The 7,081-nt window shown below is 31.8% G+C and overlaps 1 long non-coding RNA gene across 1 annotated transcript; it reads right to left on the reverse strand.

Annotated features, from left to right (window-relative positions):
* Positions 1–2,860: 2,860 nt before the first annotated feature.
* Positions 2,861–5,719, reverse strand: LOC127729451 (uncharacterized). The gene is made up of 3 exons (XR_007994636.1): positions 5,187–5,719; positions 3,777–3,863; positions 2,861–3,088 (listed from the first exon to the last, which is right to left on the reverse strand). It is a non-coding gene; the product is annotated as an uncharacterized LOC127729451 (long non-coding RNA).
* Positions 5,720–7,081: the final 1,362 nt, after the last annotated feature.

The raw sequence follows: 7,081 nt of genomic DNA on the forward strand, positions 1-7,081 counted from the left end.
CAAACAATACTTATTTCATGGCATAAAAAGTGCCACAAGCCACAAATATATGAGTATATGCTGCTTATTAAATGTTTCGACTTAATGTCGCACAACATTCAGCCAACATGATATTCTTCCAGCTTCTACGTTATATGACTTAAAACAAAAAGACATTTTCCCCATTCAGATTAAATTCAGCATTTGTCCTCAACATGCATGAAATATTTGCCACTGGATGTTGAGCAAACATCAACTAATCAATCAATTCAGTATACATATTTAATTAGGAACAAAATTATTGCGGAAATTAATCCAAATGAAATATGACTTTTTTTCATTTCCCTCCATGAATACAAAACTATAGTTGTTGGCCACTTTCAGCAACCTTGGCTATATATGGCAGTCAGTCTATGGTTGGTGGAGGAAGATGGAACTAATACCCGGAGAGAACCACCAATCTTCAGCAGAAAAACTCATGCAATCCTTGTTAATCAAGATCTGAGTTGAACCCTCGCAATGATCAGGTTTCAGATTTGGATCAAAGTTGAAAGGCTAGTGACTGGTTCCATCAGATGTAAATTGAGATAGAACAAATCATTATTCAATAGCCTTAATATGAACAAACAAAAATGTCTAAAATGCAAGCTCAACAGTTAAATACCTCTCATAAAAAGTGACCTACTATAATATAAGGGATCTTATAAATACTTCTGAGCATCATACATGAACATTATCATAAACTGTTAACACAGAGATATGCCTCGCCTTTTTGTTAGTTTGCTAGTAAAATGCAAATGATATTTAACTAGCAAAACTTTAACATGCAAGTTATGCAAAATATTCAGTCAATGAACCATGACTGAAGGCACAGGACCAAACATTCTCCATGGAAATAAGATGTGCCAATGCTAATACAACATACTAATTATCATTGACCTACCACTAGTTGTTACCCATAAACTGACCTAATCACAAACTTATACATGAAAACCAAGCAAAAGTTTCAAAGTCAGTAGACAATGGCCGAGGGGACGGGGCCATATAATCTCCATGGAAATGAGATGTGCCAATGCTGATACAACTGAATACCAAATATGACCTATCACTAGTAGTGGTTCCCCATAATCAGAAAGTAGGTACCTCACAGATCTGAAAAGCTCTCACATGTTTTAACTCATCACTGTCAAGCTTTGACCAAAATGGTAGTCATCCTGTTCAGCAGTACCTGAAAAAAATGTGACGGAAAATATTTGCTGGACAAACGGGCAGACAAAGGGACAGACTGACAAGGTGAATGCAATATAGCCTTAACTCCTCGAGGAGGGATATAATACTAGGACAAGAAGCCATCATTGCTGATTTTCAATATAAACTTTTATTAAGAAATATTATTATTTCAATAACCATACACAAAACGCAAAAAAAAAAATAACATGAATGTTTTGTTATTAAAATATCATGCTCTTACTCCAAATATTGAAAATTAAGAAATAATGTAATTATTTTTTTAAGTACTGGTAATCAAATTCGAAATACTTTACCCTCCTTCTAGATTCATCCAATCTTAATCCAATGGCAGGTTTTAGTAGTTTTATTGAAAATTGGTCATAAGAGATGACTACAATTAGATGAAAGAAGCACCTGCTGTTAGATTGAAACAGAATAAACCTTCACAAAGTCTTGTTCTATCTCTCTATCAAATACGCAAATCAGATGAATTTAAAATATAAAAAGAAGAATTTAATATCCAAAAGATATCATTAAATTTCAAACCAACCCATACTGCTATTTCCAATAACTTAGTTTACAGTTTTTACTAAGCTCTACAAAATGGCAAATTTTGATTACATCTGGTGTGCTCCTATTAATGTCTAATTAATTACCTTTCACCAAAGGAAGCGACCAGAATAAGGAGGTAAATAGGTATTCCCTCCCCTTGCCATAAACTTCAACCTATTAGCTCCTCATTCATCACATGGATTTTGCTTTCTGTGTTGAAGGGGTTAACAAATGACATAGATACGCATAGAATAGAACAAGACTGTGATGTTTAAAACAATGAGAGCTGATTTATTAAATTTTGATCCATGTCATATTCAAGTGTATATTCTTTGTTCATAGATTCAAGCCATAAAACAAATCAAAGAAAAAGTAGCATCTCAAAACACTATCTTCCGCTTCCAGATTTATCTTATCTAAACCAAATGACAGGTTAATTTTGGCAACTTGTTTGAGACCAGTCTACAAAAAGTTGTAAGAAGTGCCTGCTGTTTGGCTGAAAGAAAATAAACCTCCACAAAATATCTTTATCTCCCTCACACACACCAGATGTATTAAGTTGTAAGAATACTTTTCGATCCAATACAACTTATAAATTTCAGAAATCCCATACTGCCATTTCCTAGAACCTAGTTTACAGTTTTTTCTTTTTTCTTTTTTTTTTTCTTATCTTTTGTTTACATTATTTCTTTACTATTAGCTCTACAAAATGGCAAATTTTGATAATTTAGATATAAAATGAAAATTTATGATTTAAATTTTTTAGTATGTAATATTTTTAGTGTATCCTTTTTAAAAATACAGTTTTCAATACATAATGTAATACTCATCCAAGATTTATCCAATTTAACAAATTGGTAGGTGCTTGATTATTTCAATACAAAAAGTTATAAAGAAGAACCTGCTGTTTTGCTGAAAAAGAATAGACTTTTACATAGAAACAAAAAATAGCAGTGACCGTCTATCAGTCAAACAGCTCGTAAAAAATGGAAACAATATTATGAGCTTTAAGGTTGAAACAGAATAAATCTTTACAAATGAATATTCTAACTATCTCACATTTTAACAATGAATTTTGAAGAAAAAAAAAAATTTTTAATCAAACATTGAAGATAAGCAGTGAGCTTTAAAATGAGAAAAAATAATCTTCACAAAACCTAGCTGACTCTCTCTTTGCCTTTCACACATTTCATATTTTAAAATTATATTTGACTCTATAATCCTCAATTTTATAATCAATAAATAAAAAAGTTTGTGTGTGTTGATGTCCTTCCTTCATTTTCACCTTTTTTTCAAAATATCCACAATTGGATGCATCAAACATTACCTACAAATGGAATGATAAGTTTTATCACAAGGTTCTTGAAAATAAAAAGGAGAAACAGTTTTTCTGTGTCACAATATTTATTCTTCATAATCAGGTTAATCATTGACAGTTAGGATTATGTTTTGCTGCTAAGTTCTTTATTTTTTATACCATTTGGTGTCCCAAGATTGAATATCCGTTTACAATGCAAGCCAGGTGGCAAATAATTGGTTTTAAGACGACGAAAAAGTTTCAAATGGTAAAACTTGACCATTCTGTGGTTTTTGCATAAAAAAATGAATCTTACAGTAAGATCTGAATGTTATTTCAGCCCTATTTGCAAATCTGATTTGATGATGATATGATATTGTATTTATAAATTAGTCCTGAAGAAAAAAATCTCTATATAACTATCTCCCTTGAAATAATTTTCAGCAATGCATTTCCCCCCCTTTCCTCAGTATGATTGTGTGATGCACACATTTTTACATAATTAGTATATCTTCACATTGATAGAGTTATTAATGAAAAAAATTCTCTGAGCAATGAGTCCTGTCATGTCTAGTTTTGAAGCTATAAAAATATATAAACTGGTAGAAATAAGGCCAATAACTCATCTGAATGCTTTAACAAGGAAATTTTATACAGGAATACAACCAGTCTCTTAACAATGCATTTGTGTAGTGTTTTTGTAATAATGCTGACTTACCTAAACATTAGGTAAATTTATTCCCATTAAGTTTTCATCTAATAAAGGCACTTTGTGAATACCATGCAGGGCCAGCATTGAATGAAGCTGAAAAAAATAAATTATCAAAATGTTTTACTGTTCTGAGATACTTATATTTCTTCAACTTCTAATTGGTAGCATTAGAATATTAATAAGTATATTACTCATTTCTATTCTGGATTTTATTTTCTGTTAAAGTTATCCAATCTGAGCAGCCACTTAAAAATCAGCCTTCATTAACTGCAACAGTGTTCTAAAGATAATTTTTGAAACAAGAACAATATCCCTAGAATATTGCATCCATTATTCTTATTGGATTTTTTTCCTTATGCATTTTCTCAATATAGTAACAAGAGTGCACACGCTGAAATGTCTCGCCTTCTTTACTAATCATTGATATTATGCTGATAGTCCTAAATATAAAGCTTTATTACAACTGTCACATAAACTTAACTAAACAAGAAAACTAAACATTGACCAATGAACCATGAAAATGAGGTCAAGGTCAGATGAACCATGCCAGGCAGGCATGTACAGCTAACAATTCTTCCATACAACAAATATAGTTGACCTATTGCTTATCGTTTAAGAAAAATAGACCAAAACACAAAAACTTAACACTGAGCAATGAACTGTGAAAACGAGGTCAAGGTCAAATAAAACCTGCGCGACTGACATATAAATCATAAAATATTTCCATACACCAAATATAGTTGACCTATTGCATACAGTATTAGAAAAATAGACCAAAACACAAAAACTTAACTATAACCACTGAACCATGAAAATGAGGTCAAGGTCAGATGACACCTGCCAGTTGGACATGTACACCTTACAGTCCTTCCATACACCGAATATACTTGACCTATTGCTTATAGTATCTGAGATATGGACTTGACCACCAAAACTTAACCTTGTTCACTGATCCATGAAATGAGGTCGAGGTCAAGTGAAAACTGTCTGACGGGCATGAAGACCTTGCAAGGTAGGCACATACCAAATATAGTTATCCTACTACTTATAATGAGAGAATTTAACATTACAAAAAATGTTAACTTTTTTTTCAAGTAGTCACTGAACCATGAAAATGAGGTCAAGGACATTGGTGATGTGACTGACGGAAACTTCGTAACAAGAGGCATCCATATACAAAGTATGAAGCATCCAGGTCTTCCACCTTCTAAAATATAAAGCTTTTAAGAAGTTAGCTAACACCGCCGCCGGATCACTATCCCTATGTCGAGCTTTCTGCGACAAAAGTCGCAGGCTCGACAAAAATTATGAGTTTTCTAAGGTCCCAGCCAGATAGATGACTGGGTCTTATTGATGCATTGACCATTATAAATCAACCTTCTAAAGTATTTGTTTTTAAATTTAAGAAAAGATTACCTCGTGTTTTGCATTGAACCACTTCAGATTTGAGGTAACAATCTCTTGAAAACTTCCTGTTTGCTATTTTCATCCTGAAAAAAAAAATTAGAAAAATATGCTTAAAAGTTAAAACAAATGATATAATTAGAAATGCATATAATCTAATTTTAATAATAATTTAAAATTTAATTCCTATAACTTAACTCTGAAATATTTCATTCACACTTCTCATTATCAGTGATTGAAAAGTGACAAGCTCTCAAAATCCTAGCTTAAACCCTGCTCATTATTATCATGAAATGGCACTTTTGAGATAAAACAGTATCAATTTTCCAAGTCCTGCAGCAACATCGAATTAACCTTTTTGTTTAATCTTGGCATCTCAAAAAGAATGGATCAACATTTGTAAATGAAACATACTTCACCACGCACATAATTTTTCATAATCCATTAAATGGCAAATCTGCAAAAAGATGACTAAATATGACATGCAAAAAGTTCAATTTAAATGTTTAAAAGATATTACTTTAATTTGTTCTGCTCTTTTACCTTATCAGTTAGCAATGCATTACTGGGAATAATCTAATATAATTTAATCTCTTTAATGTTCACTCAGGCCTTTGCTCTCGTCATGGAGATCTCTTGCTTGGATAACCATCATAATATTCCATTCCAACTCGTTGCAGTCGGTTGATGTCCACTTGCAAATATTTTATGCATATTCAGGACATTAATTCCAGTAGGTACCTTTTGCAAAATTGGTAAACCAGGATGAAAGGTATAAGATTTAAACTACCATTGAAAAAAGGGGAAACTTGGAGGCAGAAATTCTGTCTTGCAACAGGCAAGCTACATACCCCTCAGAGTTGTTGCCAGGGTTCTTTAATGTGCAGAGAACAATCTCCTACTTCACAATCAAATCGGATGTGACTGCATATTAATATTCCATTGCAACAAAAACAGATCCCCTTCAAATATTAAGATTTACCGCTGGAGGGGAGAAGTCCAGATGACCACATATCCCACTGAACCCTTGGGTTTCCCCATTTGAATAAAATTTTATATTAATAAGGGGTTTGGGTATTGCCTCTAAATACCACCTCCCCCCTTTTAACTTTATTTGTATTTGGCAATTTATACTCTGTTGTAAAGTTTTCTTTTCTTCAATTTATTTCTCTTTTTAATATATTCTAAATTTCTGCACATAAATGTTAGGTGAAAACCTATCGAGGAATGGACAATTCATTTTTCACTCACATCTTTCTTTGTGTTATTTTATTCTCAGATTTGTTGTACTTTATTTATTGCCCAATTAAAATATTATTTTATGATACCTATTAAAATTCTTTGAAGTTTTCCCTCCATCCCAAATATAAACCACACTCTCGATTGGCACTAAAATGAATATTTTACCCTTGCCTTACAAAGCTTCAAAGTCAGCTAGAACACAACCATTAGGTCCAAAAATAATAATACAAAATACAATAATAAATTGTGTGGTCAGGTAAGAAAACTCTACCACTTGCACATAATTGCATTGCATTAAAAGGACAAGATATTAAAATGTTCCAAGAACTGTTGCACCATAAAATGACTAGCAGTGTTTTGTTTATATTAACAAAATTATTTTTTACTACTATTTAACTTATGAAATTTTGGGGGTTTTTTGGTTGTTCTTTTGGTGTTTTTTTTCATTTAGTTTTATACTTTTACTTCAAAATTTAACATTAATATTGGGAAAAACTGGATTCAGAATATTTTTTTTTTGTCATCTGCTTGACAATATTTTTTTTCATCAAATTGGGGATCAGAATATGTTTTTAGGAGAAAACCATAACCATGCAAAATAAACCGTGAATTTAAACAACATGGAGTTCAAATTTAACAGTGCATTTCTAACCAGAAAAAAATTT

This window comes from Mytilus californianus, unplaced genomic scaffold (assembly GCF_021869535.1).
Source record: "Mytilus californianus isolate M0D057914Y unplaced genomic scaffold, xbMytCali1.0.p SCAF_2, whole genome shotgun sequence".
Taxonomy (NCBI): Eukaryota; Metazoa; Mollusca; class Bivalvia; order Mytilida; family Mytilidae; genus Mytilus; species Mytilus californianus.